At 60.0% G+C, this 14,461-nt stretch overlaps 1 protein-coding gene across 1 annotated transcript in view; it reads right to left on the reverse strand.

The window, feature by feature from the left end:
• The window catches only part of TNRC6A (trinucleotide repeat containing 6A), a 126,050-nt gene extending 112,273 nt beyond the window's left edge, over positions 1–13,777 (reverse strand). The window contains exon 1 of the mRNA XM_025047294.1: positions 13,514–13,777. The gene's annotated coding sequence lies outside the window, so the exon portion shown is untranslated. The remainder of the gene's footprint in view (positions 1–13,513) is intronic.
• Positions 13,778–14,461: the final 684 nt, after the last annotated feature.

Here is a 14,461-nt window from a genome sequence, read left to right on the forward strand (position 1 = left end):
ACCAGAGGCCAACGGCAGCCTCCACAGGGCGGCTCCGTGGGCCTCGGCCACATCTGGCCGGGGCGGGCGGCCGTGGCGTCACGGGTCCGAGGCAGGGCGTACACATCACGCGTCTAAATGGCTAAAGGCCATCAGGCCCCAAGCCGCTGCGGAGAAGCCCACCTTCCCCGGACGAACACTCCGCGTCTCTATCAGAATTCTCTGATTCCCCGAGTTCCCCGCCAGAGGGAGCTGGCTCCCTGCGCTGCCTCCCCCACCCCAGCTTTGCTTTCCTCCCTCCAGCCTGAACGGCCAAGCCCCCCAACCCCCACCCTCACCCTCCCCAGCGCCTCCCCAGCGACCAGCCCGCGTCACATGAGTCCAGACACACAGCTCCTGCTTCCAGGGACCAGCCCCTCGCGCCCATGGAGCTGGTTTGGGGCCATTGGGAGAGGGACTCCCGCGCCTCGGGGCCCTCTGAGGTCTGGGGAGGGGGTGAACTCCAGCGGGCGTGTGTCCCTCACGGGGAGGGCACGGCTGGCGGGCGGCGGGGTGCGTTGCAGAGCAAGGCGGAGAGGAAGCAGGCGTCTCAGCTCTGTGAAGAACTTTTCCTATGACAGGGTAGCAGCTGGAAGGGGAGGAAAAGCCCAGGAAAGCTTTGCACACTGGGCGTGCAGGGGGGAGCTGGGGCGACACGGGGCCGTGAGCAGCCGAGGGTGCCGGGGCGCAGGGTGGCAGGGCCGGGCCTGCAAGAGGGGAGGCGGGTGAGGTGGTGCCCACGCGGGCGGGTCGTAGGTCTGCAGCGGGAAGGAAGAAACACTCTTCTCTGACTGTTCCTGCCGGTCATGTCGTAGGTGAGGTCGTCCGCCGGGACCTGGGAGGGGCAAGCGGCAAGGGGCTCCCTGGGATCCTTAGAAAGGGCTAGGATGGCGAGTTTCACCTTACGCACGCTTTACCACAACCAAAAATCATCATGATTTTGTCTACGGCCACGCCCCCCTGAACGAGCCCGACCGCGTCTGATCTCGGAGGCTCAGCAGAGTCGGGCCTGGTTAGTCCTTGGATGGGAGACCGCCTAGGAAGACCAGGCGTGGTAGGCAGCGGGGAAAAAATCATCACGATGTTAAAAGAGAAATAATTTAGAAAGAGGAAAAAAGGCGAATGAGCGAATGACCGTCCTACCGTCCTCCAAGAAAGACAGAGAGGGAAAGCTGGGCGGGGCCGCGAGAGGCCAAGCACAGCAGGGAACCCAGCATCGGGGCGGGCGGTACTCGGGGACAGCTGGACACTCGTGGGCGCAGACTTAAAGCAGAGCCAAGAAGCGTGATTGTGCGTTTTTCCTCCTGCTGCTTCCAGCTGCCCGGTACCAACGGGTGTAACAGGCAGAGGGCCAGAGCAAGAGCGTTTGACCGCGGTAAGAATATTGACGACTAGAAATATTTACGAGAACGCGATGGATTGTGAAAGCTTGAAGCCTCTGGGTCAGTCAGTGATCCTGGACGGACCAGGTCTGTAAATACCGTTTCAGTGCTTAGCGAGTCCGTGTCTGGCGTTTATAAGTCTCGTCAGACGCTCGAAGCACTGACGACAATCAAATTTGTACTTGTGGGAAGAAACGCCAAAGCTCAGGGAATGCGATTAATCAAGTTTGTAAACGATGTTCAATATTTAGGAGAATTAACTGTCAGATTGACACGCCGATTTAGCATGGATAGAATAACAAGTAAATATTAGTCATTAACTGGCGGGGAAGACATAGCTAGACTCATGAACACGGCGACGCAAGTTGTGTATTAAAGACTTAGGGGAAATGAGGATTTTATATTTACAGCTTCGATCAACGGAGCCAGTAACGCTGCGCTAAGGCTCACCTTTAGCTGCGAGATGCCACCTCTCGCCGGCCTCCCCACCCGATTTCTCGGCATGGCATCTACCCAAATGCCACTAGACCGACAGGAAATATAAATCTTACGTTGACCTGCCCACGTGCATTTTGCACGTGGGTCCATAACTGCCAAGATACACGAGAGTCCTAGTGATAAACGAGAACCGGCGAGGGGTCCCTGAGACAGGCCGTGAGAGGGTTCACATCGGCGGCAAAACCAGGGTGGGGAGACTGGACGCCGAGCGCCCCTTCCCCCCACCCCCCGGGAGAGGGTGCTTCCTCCCAAGGGGCCTGGGAGAAGCCCGAGGGGAGAGCGAATCTGGGACGTGAGGCCAGTCCCCAGGGCGGAGGCTGGGGAGGAAGCGGCCAGGCTGTCCCCAGGGCCTGCCCCTGTGTTTGCTCTCCAAGGTAGCGCACCTGGGAGTAACCGCAGGGGCTGCAGGAGGCAGCAGCGGCACCTGCCTGACGCTCCGCCTCCAGGAAGGACAGACGCCTCTGCGGGCAGAGTGTGAGCCGCCCGCTCTGGCCTCACTGTTCCTTCCACCTCTCGTGAGCCCGGGAACCTCCTCCCAAAGTGACAGCAGGGACGGACGCTCTGGCTGGCAGCACGGCCAGCTCTAGAGAGGGGATGGGCTGGAAACCAGGAACACGGTGGCACGGACACCCCGCGAAACTCGGGGTGCTACCTCGTAAGCATGGACGTGCCTCCTGTGCAAGAAAACCCAGGAGCGGGATTTCCCAAGATTCCAGCGTCGGCGCTAGGTGGGACAGGCTGGAAGGCACGTCGTGGCTCGGATGGTCCCAGGGGGCAGCAGACGCCCAGTGGGTCTGGATGGGAAGACGCCGGTTAGGGGGCTACGGCAGACGGGGGCGTCTGGGCTGCCGGCCACAGCTCGCGGCTCAGTGTCAGGGTTTCCAGCTTCGCTCGCCGTGCATTCTTTTTCCCCGTGTGCTATATTTCTGCATAGATGGTACTTTATTCAAAAGGACATTTCGAAAAACGAAAACCAAGAGTGACCACTAGAGGCATCATTAGCTCTTAGCGGATTCTCAGACTGGGCTGCACGATAGGACGACCTGGGAGGGTGTCAAAAACCCTGGTGCCCTGGTGACACGTGTCTCTGAGAGCCACCGCGCCAGAGGAAAACCGACAAGAATAAGTAAAGCCACCAGGAGGACGCTTCGCTCGCAACCAGGAGACCCCGAACCACCCCGTGAGCTTCGTTCCTCGGGTCTCTGGTCTCGGCGTCGGCTCCGCCCTCGACTCCCTGGCGGCCGCGATGGCTGTAACGTAGCGTCCCCTCTCCTTCTGGCCTGGCATCCGGAGGGAAGGCCGTGCGTAGGTCCCGGGAGTCTCGGTCAATGACTTCTCTCCCCTGTGTGATCCCCTGCTCGCCGCCGGGTCGGTCGTCATGAGGGGTGGACCGGAGATCCTGACGGGCCCGCGTCACCTGCGTACACACGCCCTGCCCCGAACGAGGTGGGGTCAACGCTACAGAGCTCGTGGGAGGCGGGGAGGGGCGTGGACCCTCAGGCGAAAAGCAGGAGCTGTCGGCAGAAGTAGGGTGAGCGGAAGCTGGACAGCCGCACGCACGCGCGCGCACACACACACGCACGCACACACACACACGCACACACACACACACACGCACACGCACGCCCGCTGTGGAGATGTAGAGTCCAAGCGTTAGCAAAAAAACTACACCAAGGCATGCGGTGCAAAGTGGAGGTTGGGAGATGGAAGCTGGTTGAGCCGGTTGCCTGTGGCCGTGACTGTGGCTGGAGACGCAGCCAGGAAGGGCAGGGGGCGGGCGGAGTCCCTGTCACTGGACTGTCCCGTATCCCCGAGACACATGCGCAGCTCAGATCTGTGTCCCCACGGTGACGTGCACCGCTGCCTCTGTGCCCTCCCCGGCCGGGAGGCGGCTCTCGAACCTAATTACCAGCGACCGTAAACCCCTCTCCTTCTTGGCACCCCACCCTCCAAACCGGGCGCCTGGGGTCACCTTTTAATCCCACCCCGGGCGCCTCTCTCTCCGAGAACGCTCGTTGCTGCCCCCACGCCGCCTCTCAGGCCTCTCCCGGCCCCTCCCCAGCACCCTGCGCAGCTGCGAGGTCACCGTTCCGCAGGTTGTACGGACGGTGGTCACCTCCACCGGGGCCGGACCGCGACGAGGAGGCCCGTGACCATCCTTCCACTCTCCGACCCCCAGTCTGAGCTCAGTTACCGGCGCTCACACTGCCCAGAGGTGTGTGGGAAGAGAAGGGAGCCCCCTCCCCGGCCTTCGATCCTCAGCCCGGAATAGCCGGCCGCGCCGGGCTGTCCCGCGCTACTGACCGCTGCGCGCGGACGCCCACGGGACACCCCCGCCCTGACCTTTCCTCGCAACACTGAGAGTGGCCAGGGCAGGGCTGACCGTGCCTGGCCTTCCACGGCGTCATCGCGTCACAGCGGGAGCTTGTCTCCGCCTCGTCTCGACGACCCGCGCGGGTCCCTTCGCGGGACGGCGAGCCACTGACCGTGAAGAAGCGTCTAACGCCCCGCCGCCCGTCCCCCCGCGGAACGCCGCTCAGCGCCCGAGCCGTGATCCAGCCCATGATTCCGTTCCTTCTCCGACACCGAGCTCCGATCAGGGCGGAGCGCTCAGGCGCGGCTAGTTGTGAGTCCTCAAATGAGGCAGACAACAAAAACGGCCCCGACCCTTCGGCCCCTGTCGCATCCATGCCCCCTTTGTCATCCGAGGCTGGAGCACCCTCCTGCACCCTCTCTGCGTCGGCCACGTGACCTGCTGGGACTCGGTGGGACGTTAGTGAATGGGACACAAGTACACACTTGAAAGGCTTGCACGCGCGGGCTTGCTTGTTCTCGCTCACGCGGCTGCCACGGGGACATGCGCGGGCCGGTCTGCTGGAGGAGGGGACCCATGGGGCGGAGTTCGGGGACACCAGCCGTTCCAGCTAAGTCTGTCTCAGACCGGCCGGGAGCCCGCTGATGCCCAGACGAGGGGCAGCCGCGCTTGCAGGACCCACGGCCCGGCCGGCTTCACGGCCCACGGCCTCCGTAGTCACGCACAGGGTCCTGTGCTAGCAAAGCCCCCGGGCCAGGTTCTGCCGTCATCGTCCTGAGATCGTTAATGATTTTTCAGTCAGGGACCCTGTGTTTTTATTTTGCACTGAGCTGCACAGATTACGTAGCTGGTTCCTCCCACCCCGTCTTATCACTGGCGCCTGAGCGAGCCCAGCTGAAATGGGAAGGACCCCCGGCTGGCTTACGGACGAGCGAGGCGCGTGATTCTCACTGAGCGAGTGGGCTCACATCGTCACGGCGACGATACTGGGGCCCCACGCTCTGCTGCACGCGTAGCTGGTCCTCCGTCAGCAGGACCTCAGGACCCTTCCTGTCTGCGTCGCGTCTCGCAAAAACCACATTCGATCGATGGATAAACAGAACCCGGCGGCAACAAGCACACGCGTCTCAAACGCCCAGACCACCCTCCCAGATGCAAAGGGCCTGTGCGTGCTTTCCCCAGCCACGGTTTCTCTCGACGTTTCAACGGACCCCGGGCACCCTCGTTAGAGCGATCAGAGTCCCGCCCTGCGTGTCCGCCACCTGCGCTGTGCAGCCCACGACCCCCCGTCGGGCTGGCTGGCGGCTGCCTTTGCCCTCCCTGGCGGCGTCCCATTTGTCCTGAACGTGAGGCCGGTCTTAGCAGCAAGGATCGCACCCGCGGGTGCCGCCGTTCCCGCCTCCGTGTGCCGGGAAATGAAACTAACCGGTTTCACACCGGAAAATACTACAGGAGCACCTGACGGGCTGACCGGAAAGGTTCGTATTTTGGAAACGAGGTGACATCCCCGAGTGCATCACGATGCTCTCCGATCGAATTTTCTCCAGTGTCCGGAGACGAGAGGGAGCTCTCTCTCTCTTGCTCGCTCGATAAAACCCAGATCCCAGCTGTTCGTAGCCACGCTTCCCATTCGCACTTCCCCCGGGGGACATCGTCACGCTCACAGGTGCTCTCGTCCCAGCGTGTCCCGAAGTCCCGCTCACCGGTTACGCTTCGGAGCTGCAGGGTTTCTACTACTGGTACCGCTGCTTCTGCACATCCGCGAGCCACTTCTTAGGTGCTAATCTACTTTCCTTAACCACAGGAACAATTGAAGCCGCAAAGGCTGCACACACAATATGCAAAAGACGTCACTACGACAACCCGCATCCTCACAGCTGAGCGTTAACTGCAGCTGCTGAGGCCCCCGCCCAGCCTGAGCCATCCGCAGGCACCGAGGGCTGCTCCCGAGAGCAGGATGGGATCGGACCGTTCTTCTCCCCTTTCAAATGCATAAAATTCTCAAGCACGTACTTTCCCATCGCTTGGGCCACAGAAACTGCCAAACGGCCTGAGGACGCTTTCTTTTATAGACAAATTGGTCACATTTTAGAAACACTGACCTAAACTACAAAACCCGAGCTCGACATGGTATACGAGCCAGTCCATCACCGAGACCCTCGAGGGGTGTGACAGCAGCAGCTACGATGACACTGGATTCACCAAGACCTTCCGTGGCGCCGCGTGACCAGTGCCGCACCAGGCGTCTCGGACGGACGCTGTCATTTCAAACTCTTGGCAGCCCTCGGAGGTGGGCGCCAGGGTCTGACTGTGAATTTACAGACAGGGATTACGAACGGCTGTGGCCACTTGCCCAAGGTCACAGAGCCAGGAAGAGGCTGGGCAGGGGTCCGCGCACAGCCTCACCCAACCCTTAGTGACCTCGTTACTTGGCTCACACGCTGCGTCTGCAACCTGTGTGCCCCAGGCTCGCCATACCACCTACGGTTCACCAGGCGAGCGATCTCCCGCCCGTGTCTGTGCCCCTCGTCCCCTCTGTCCAGAACGTTCTCCTCTGCTTCTCCCTCGTCACCTCCGTGAACTTTCACTCACCCGATTCAAGAGCCTTCTCAGTGAAATCTTTCCTTCCGCCCACACCCCGGGATTTTTAGTTTGTCTGTCATTCCAGTCCAAATTTTATCTCTTTCCATTCTCCAGACAAAGACATAAGAATGTGCGGAGTGACAGCTGAGTGACTAAGAATTACAACAGGACAGGACGTGCTTTACCACCTGCATCCGGTCGCTCCCTGCTGTCCGTCGGCTCCTCCCATTGGCTTAGGCCTGGTGGTCAGACAAAACTAATTCTCACTGCATCCGCACGAGCAAAGAGGTAACTTCGTGAGGCGTGAAGTTCTGTCCTTGACCCTCTCTGATGTACTCTGATAATAGCGAGACCCGCCATTCAAAGCAAAGTTCCCACATTTTCTGTCTCCACCGAGAGATTGTAGGGATGTTGCTTTATGGATGCTCAGGACACACGGCTCTATCGAGGAGACGGGAACCTGTCTTTACACCTGCTGGTAACTAAGACGGCCGTAAGCGCCTCGGTCCGTGACATCCTCTCCAAAGAGGAAGTAGAAGGTAGGAGACCCCGGCCGTGGTCCCCGAACCGCGCTCATTCACTTCTGCGGTGCACGTTCTGAGCCTGCAGCCCGGCCACCGTGCGCGTCTATTCGGCCACCGTGCGCGTCTATTCGGCCACCGCACGCGTCTATTCGGCCTTCGTGCGCGTCTATCTGGCCATCGTGCGCGTCTATTCGGCCTTCGTGCACATTTATTCGGCCACCGTGCGTGTTTATTCGGCCACCGTGCGCGTCTATTTGGCCTTCGTGCGCATTTATTCAGCCTTCGTGCGCATTTATTTGGCCATTGTGCACGTTTATTTGGCCTTCGTGCGCGTCTATTCGGCCACCGTGCGCGTTTATTTACAGTCCACTGTGCTACTGCAGTTGCTTTCAGTAAATTACGAAGCATTCATGAGACGGGACTAGAAGGAACAGCTAGGAATAGGAGTTGCACCGCCCCCTACGCCGCCCAGCGCGCCCACGTGCACCTGCTGGGGTAACGTCCCACCACTGCTGAAGAGCGAGGCCACCTGCTGGTCATTCTCCGCATGGCCGGCGACGGGTCTCCATGGGTCCAGACGCCAGGCCCGCCCCTGGGGCTCCCAGCACCTGGTGGGCTGAGCATGCGGGCCCACCCACGCAGACTCAGGCGCCAAGGCCAGCCGGGGAACCGGCCTCCAGGTCCTCCCGCATGGACCAAGGCACCAGGCCGGTCCCCACGCGTCCAAGCACCGGCCTTGCTCACCTGCCGACTGAGGTGCTGGGCCTGCCTGGCCAAGGACCCCGGCCGCCAGTGCGCCTACGATCAGCGCCGGACGGCCCGGCTGGAGTCCTGCTTCGCCTGCTGGAGCCTGTCCGTAGAGGCCTGAAGAGGCGCTGCGTTCTCAAACGGCGAACACGGCTGCCAGGCCACAGGCCCGGGAAAAATCGGGGACACGCACCGCCCCCGAAGGAAGCCGATAAAACTGCCATGACCGCCCCGGAGGACGTGGGGAGTCCGGGGACTGTCTGGCGAAGGACGGAACGCGAGCCCCCTCCAAGATGAAAACGGGGCGAGGGGAGCTGCTTCCTCCTCTTGGGCCGGGGCGCGGGAGAAGCGCCCGGTGCGGCGGCGGCCAGGTGACAAAGGGACCGGAAAGGAAGCGCGTCGCGCTTGGGGACCGGCCGGCACCGCTCGCTCGGCAGCTTTCCCCCCGCTCTGTTCCAGCGCTTCCGCCCCCAGGTGTGCACCTAGGGAAGGGCTCGCACAGGTGCACGAGAGCCACGTGCACAAGAATGTTCACAGGGGCGTGGTGCAAAAGGCCCCCGAACCAGGCAAGAGTCGAATGGATCTCGAGATAACCATGCCGAGCGAAGCGAGCCAGACAGAAAAAGTTGGAAACCACACGATATCACTTCTATGTGGGATATAAACCTAAAAGCAACAAACGAACAGGACAAACAGAGACTCATGGACATGGACTATAGACCAGTGGTTAGGGGTGGGGGGAGCGGGGAGGCAGACGGGGTACAGAGGGTCAAAGACGTGGTGACCGAAAGAAATCTAACTACGGGAGGTGAACACACGGCGTCATATGGATGTGCCTTACTGTTAAAGTGTGCAGTTGACACATATTGGATTTCGCTAACCAATGTCGCCATAATAAAAGAAAAAAATTAACTAATTAAAAAAAAAGTAGAATGGATGAATTGTGGCACATTCGTGTGGTAGATCACTGAACACCAGTGACAGTGACCGAACAATGGCTAGAAACACAAATGTGGGCAAATCCCCCCAAAATAAAACATCGAACAAAATAAAGGTCGCAGAAAAACATCTGTGCTGTGATTACATTTACGTACGACTCGGAACATCGAAAAAAAAAAAACCCTAAAAACCAGTTTGCTGAGGGATGTACACATTTGTGATAAAGTGAGCAAAACGGTGATTACGGAAGTCGGCACAGGGTTTGCCTCTCGGGAAGATGAGTACGGGGCTCGGGCTGGCGGGCTCCTAAGGCGCTGGGTGGCTGGTCCAAGGATGTTTTTATTCTTTAGGCTGTACATGTATGTTTCATACATGTTGGATGCGATATATTTCGCCATCCAAGTTTCTTTCAGAAGCAATTATTACCAGGTCTCACTACCACTCTTCAGAGAAACAAGGAGAGAGGGGCGTGTTAAGGGACACCGAGAGCCGACAGTCATCGAAGAGCGGACTTGGGGAAAATCTAGAGGGCGGAGCATCTTGTCTCTTCCGCAGGAAACTTTGAGAGGATAAAAGGTGACGACGGAGGAGTCTGGAAATTAAAAATTACCAGTTGCCATGCAGGGGTCTGGTCTGGATCCCACACAAACAAATTACTGATCAGACATCATGACCACTGCAGATATGTGAACATCAACCGGATATCGGATGCTAATGAGGATTTATTCTTGATTTTATTGGGACGTGGCGACGGTGCGGCCGTGATGTTTTAAAGAGCGGGGCAGGGGGTCCCTGTCTTTTAGAGCTAGCTAATGACATAGTTACAGAAGAAATCAAAGCAGTGGAAGATTCGGTTCAAAAACGACCCTGGGCGGGAGGGACGACGGCATGAAGGACACGAGCTCGGCCAGCGAGTTGAAAATCACTGGAGCTGAGGACGGCACACCGGGTGTCGCAACGTTTGAACGTTTGAAATGTTGGGTACTGAAAGTTAAAGCGACATAAAAACCAGGTGAAAAATAAAGGAACGAAAAGAAATAAAATAAAATAAAAAAGTAAAGGAGCGTTTGCGAAGTGGAGGTCTGTTTTGAAAGGAACGTTTTGGGGTTCGTTCCCTTCTCACCTGGCCCGGAGTAGCACCTCTTTTTTCCACGAGACAGTCCAGATCGCTGCCTCTCGGTCTTTATGGTGCATGCAAAGCCCCCGGGGAGCTGGTGAAGACGCAGACGCGGACTCAGCGGGTCCCGCATTGCCAAGGAGATGCCAAACTCCTTGGCAATGCAGGACCCACTGATGGGAGATGCCGAACTCCCTCCAGCCCGCCACCTCCTTCTTCCCTGTTCCTTCCCGGCGCTGTCCCATCGGGTGTGGCTGAGGTTCCAGGCTGGGCAATCGCACCCCATCAACCCCTCCAAAGTCCCCGTCTCCAGGCGCTCGAGCCTGGGCGCTTGCGAGCCACTGGAGACGCGCCCCACCGCCCGCTCCGTCCTCTGCCCTCAGCCCTCAGCCCTGCGTCTTTCCTTCCGGCCCGAGGTCTCCCTCTGCAAGAAGCCCGCCCTGCATGAGCGGCATCTCTCACCCGCTCTCCTTCCTCTCTGCTAATGGCCGTGCCTCGTCCTCCATCGTGAAAACTACGGTTGGCAGCAAATCCTTCACCCTTCCACCACCAGATCTACAAGCGTTCGTGGATCTGCTCTACCTTTTTCCTCATTAGTCCCTCCTATTAAGAAAACATCTATGTCGCTCGCACACTGTGGACCCGTTCCCTCTCTCCCGCGCCGATGGTTCGCACAGCCTGGAGGCTCCCGTTCTTAGTGTTTTTTTTTTTTGTTTTTTGTTTTTTTTTTTGAGCGAACACAAAAATCAAGATGCTTCCGCAGTGCGCTCGGTGTCTCAGCAACACTTGACCCAGCTGATAGAAAATCTGATTTTTTCCCTACTTTCTTCCCCTCTCCATGCGCCGGCCCCATAAAGAATTCTAATTCTCTCCTAGTCTTTGCACCCTAGGCGATAGCATCACCAACCTGGGGGGCTTCTAGAATACGCCCCTTTTCTTCAACGCCTGTCAAGTCCATTAGCTGCTTGTTCTACCTCTTAAAACAGTATTGTGATCTGTCCACGCTCGGCCCCGTCCACCACAATTACATGAAACTAAATGACCCCCTATTTCCCCAACGAGCCATCGACTTCCTTCCCTCAGGGCCTTTGCACACGCTGCGGCCCGCCCGAACCCCGAAATGCGTTCTGAGTCCCATGTGCCCAAATGCCATCCTAGGGCGACAGTCTCACAAGGTTTCCTGGGCTCCAAGTCACGCCCGGACCACGCTGTGAGAAGGGCTGGGGGCATTTCTCATTTCTGCAGCACATCCCAGATGCCCCCCGACCTGTGTCCGAACGCGATGCTCAGGCTCCTGCTTGCTCTGAGCAGCAAAGAAGTCCGACATGCGACCGAGTCTAAGTTCACTTTTGATCACATGACGCCGGCTCCGGCTTCCCCTGGCTCCTGACAGAGGCAGGCGGTTTCCAGCGTGTCGTGTGACTGCACGTCGTAGACTGGAGACAGACAGATGCCACGCTTTGCGGCTGCTCTGGCCGAGAGGTGCCGGGCTCTGCAGCCCAAGCTCAGGCTCTGTCTCGGCCTCGGGCACCGGCGCAGTCAGGAAGCAGACGCGGGCGGTGCCCGAGCACGGGGCGCCCCTCTCTTGCTGCTGTTGGAAGCCCCATCGCAGGCAGCAGGCTGCACCGGCTCACTCCAGGTGGGGACGCGGGGCGGGAGCATCCAGCTGCCCTGCCCATCAGTGGACGCCCGAATGAGGACAGCTGAGATCGAGCCCTGCAGCCAGCCGGCCAGCCGAGTGGCCGCAGAGTGAAGCCGGGTAGGGACGCCGTGCCACCCGATGACCTCTTCTGCAGGGGCCAGCCCCCGGCAGGATGAACTACGAGGACGTGTTCCAAGCCACTACGTTTTGAAGTGGCTGAAAGTGGGAATGAGCTGGATGTCACATCGGCAGATGGACCTCCTCTGACCAGCTCTTCCTTCCCCACCCCAGTGGAAGCATGTCCCCGGTGACGGACCCTCGCCGCACCCCGCTATGCTCCCATTCTTAGCAAAAACCCCAGTTTGAAGTAACGTATTGTCTCGGGTGATGTGCTTAATGGCTGCCTTCTGCCCTGGGCTGTAAAATCCACAAGGGCAGTGTTTCTGTTTTGCTCACAAAGGGAGCTCCAGATTTTGCACGCTACCTGTCACGCCGTGATGCAGGGAGACACCGCGGGGCGGGTCGGCGTACTGGTCAGCTGTGAGGGTCTGGACAGAAGCTGCCTGTGCTCAGCTCCCGGCCCTGTCACTCACTAACCGAGACAGCTAAGTGGCCGCCGTGTACCTCAGTGTCCCCATCTCTAAAGGGGAATAGCATGTACTCGCTGAGCCGTTGTGGGGATGTGGTCCACAATCGTTAATTATTTCCTGCCGAATGATGTCGGCTCACCTGCAGAACAGTGGATCAGAACTCTGACGTGGCCGAGGTCGCCTCCATGCCCAGTGATTAACCCCGTGATTAAATTTGCATTCGCCTTCCCCAGAGCTTCTTCCTCAGCCTGGGAATGGAAATAGCATGTACTCGCTGAGCCGTTGTGGGGATGTGGTCCACAATCGTTAATTATTTCCTGCCGAATGATGTCGGCTCACCTGCAGAACAGTGGATCAGAACTCTGACGTGGCCGAGGTCGCCTCCATGCCCAGTGATTAACCCCGTGATTAAATTTGCATTCGCCTTCCCCAGAGCTTCTTCCTCAGCCACCACTCGGCCTCATTCTGCAAAGGTGTGGCCTCGTGACACCTGAGCAGCCCCTCAGCGCTGAGCGCTGGCTCCTGGGTGAGCCCCGACTGCTCCCCGGGGCGACATTCGGGTCAGAGCCTCGTCCCCAACTGCTGTAACTGCCCCCCAACCCCCGCCACTGGGTGAGCCCCGCACTGAGCTGGGGTCGGAGCCGACACACGCCCACCAGGAAACAGCGCTGAGGCCCCAAGAGATGCGTCAGTCCCCGTCGACACACGCGTGCACACACACGTGCACACGCACGGCGTCGGCGGGGGGAGCGGCTCGCGGGCGCTCAGCGCCCTGCCAGCCAGGCACCGGGTCCCCCAGCTGCTCTTTCCGGTTCTGGACAGAAAGGACATAAGGGGCTCGGTTTCCAAAACACGTCATTTTAAAAGGCGAAGGGGAGAGGGTGCCTGAGGAAAGCAGAGCGTGAGGGAAGCGGGGTGAAGCCGGGGAAGCCGGGGGTGGCGGAGAGGGAGCCGGGGATGACAGCCTGACAGCTGCAGCCTCCTCGGAGGGGCTGGGAGGGGCGCAGAGGCGGGAAGCCCCTGCTCGGCTCCCCGCTGGCTGTCCCGTGGGTCAGGCTGCAAGGCGCCCCGATGAGCGGCCAGGGCGCCCGCCTGCGGGTGAGGCCGTCTGGGGCAGAGCCACAGGTGACGGCGGCGGCGTGCGCACTCGGGAACTTACCGGACAGGGTCTGAGGGCTGCGGAACGGTGGGCTTGCTCCCAGGGGCCCGGCCGCGGCCTGGTCTGCAGACACCGGTGCTCACGGGGCAGTGGCTGCAGGACGCCGGCTTCCCATTGGGTCAGCTCCGACCAGAGGCAGGGAGGGCCCAGGAGAGGCTGGGGCGCGGAGGGGAGCCTGCTGTGTTTGTGTATTGCAACTGTTTTGGAGAACACGTAGCCCCGAGTCACATGCTGCCTCCAACATCACCGGAGTCGTCACATGATGCGGATCCCCGTCATGTGACCAGACGAATCTGCCTAACTTCAGCCCCCACCCCCACCTCCCGCTCGCGGGCTGACAGATGACGTCTTTCTGGAGGGGCCTCCTCCCTGGCCCCAAAGCCAGCAAGAGGGGGAGGGCTGCAGGTGGGGACCCCTGGAGCCTGCCGCACTCAGGCCTGACTGCTCTCTCCCTGTCCCCAGCCACCGGGACCTGGAGCGGGGCCAGCCCCCTTTGAGTCCCAGCCTTATGAATGACTCCAGCGTCGCCGTGGGCGCAGCAGCCGCGGGGCGTTAGCCCGCACCACTGGTCCGCGGGCTCCGTGAAGCCCACCTGCGGCCGCCTCCCCTCCGCAGCTTCCCGTTCCCCACAGAGCAGCGGGCGGTGGTGGCGGGGGGACCAGCAGCGGCGGGACAGGGGGACTCAGGACACTGCCCTCGCGGAACTTTCTAGTCCTTTCTCGTTTTCCGCAGCTGCGGTGAGCGGGGTGGGGCGCGTCGGGCCCTCCGATCAGCTGTCTCTTCGGAGATCGGAGCTCGAGGCTGCGCTGGCTGCTGCAGGCTCGTCACACTGTCCCTCTGTCCCCCGTCTCCCTCCGCAATCAGGATCCGGTTAAACAGATTCGGTTCAAAACCCTGCTGGGCTTGCTTCCTCCCAGGGCAGCCGCCTCGCTCCTCTCTCTCTCTCTC

Source organism: Pteropus alecto, unplaced genomic scaffold, assembly GCF_000325575.1.
Source record: "Pteropus alecto unplaced genomic scaffold, ASM32557v1 scaffold15, whole genome shotgun sequence".
Classification (NCBI taxonomy): Eukaryota; Metazoa; Chordata; class Mammalia; order Chiroptera; family Pteropodidae; genus Pteropus; species Pteropus alecto.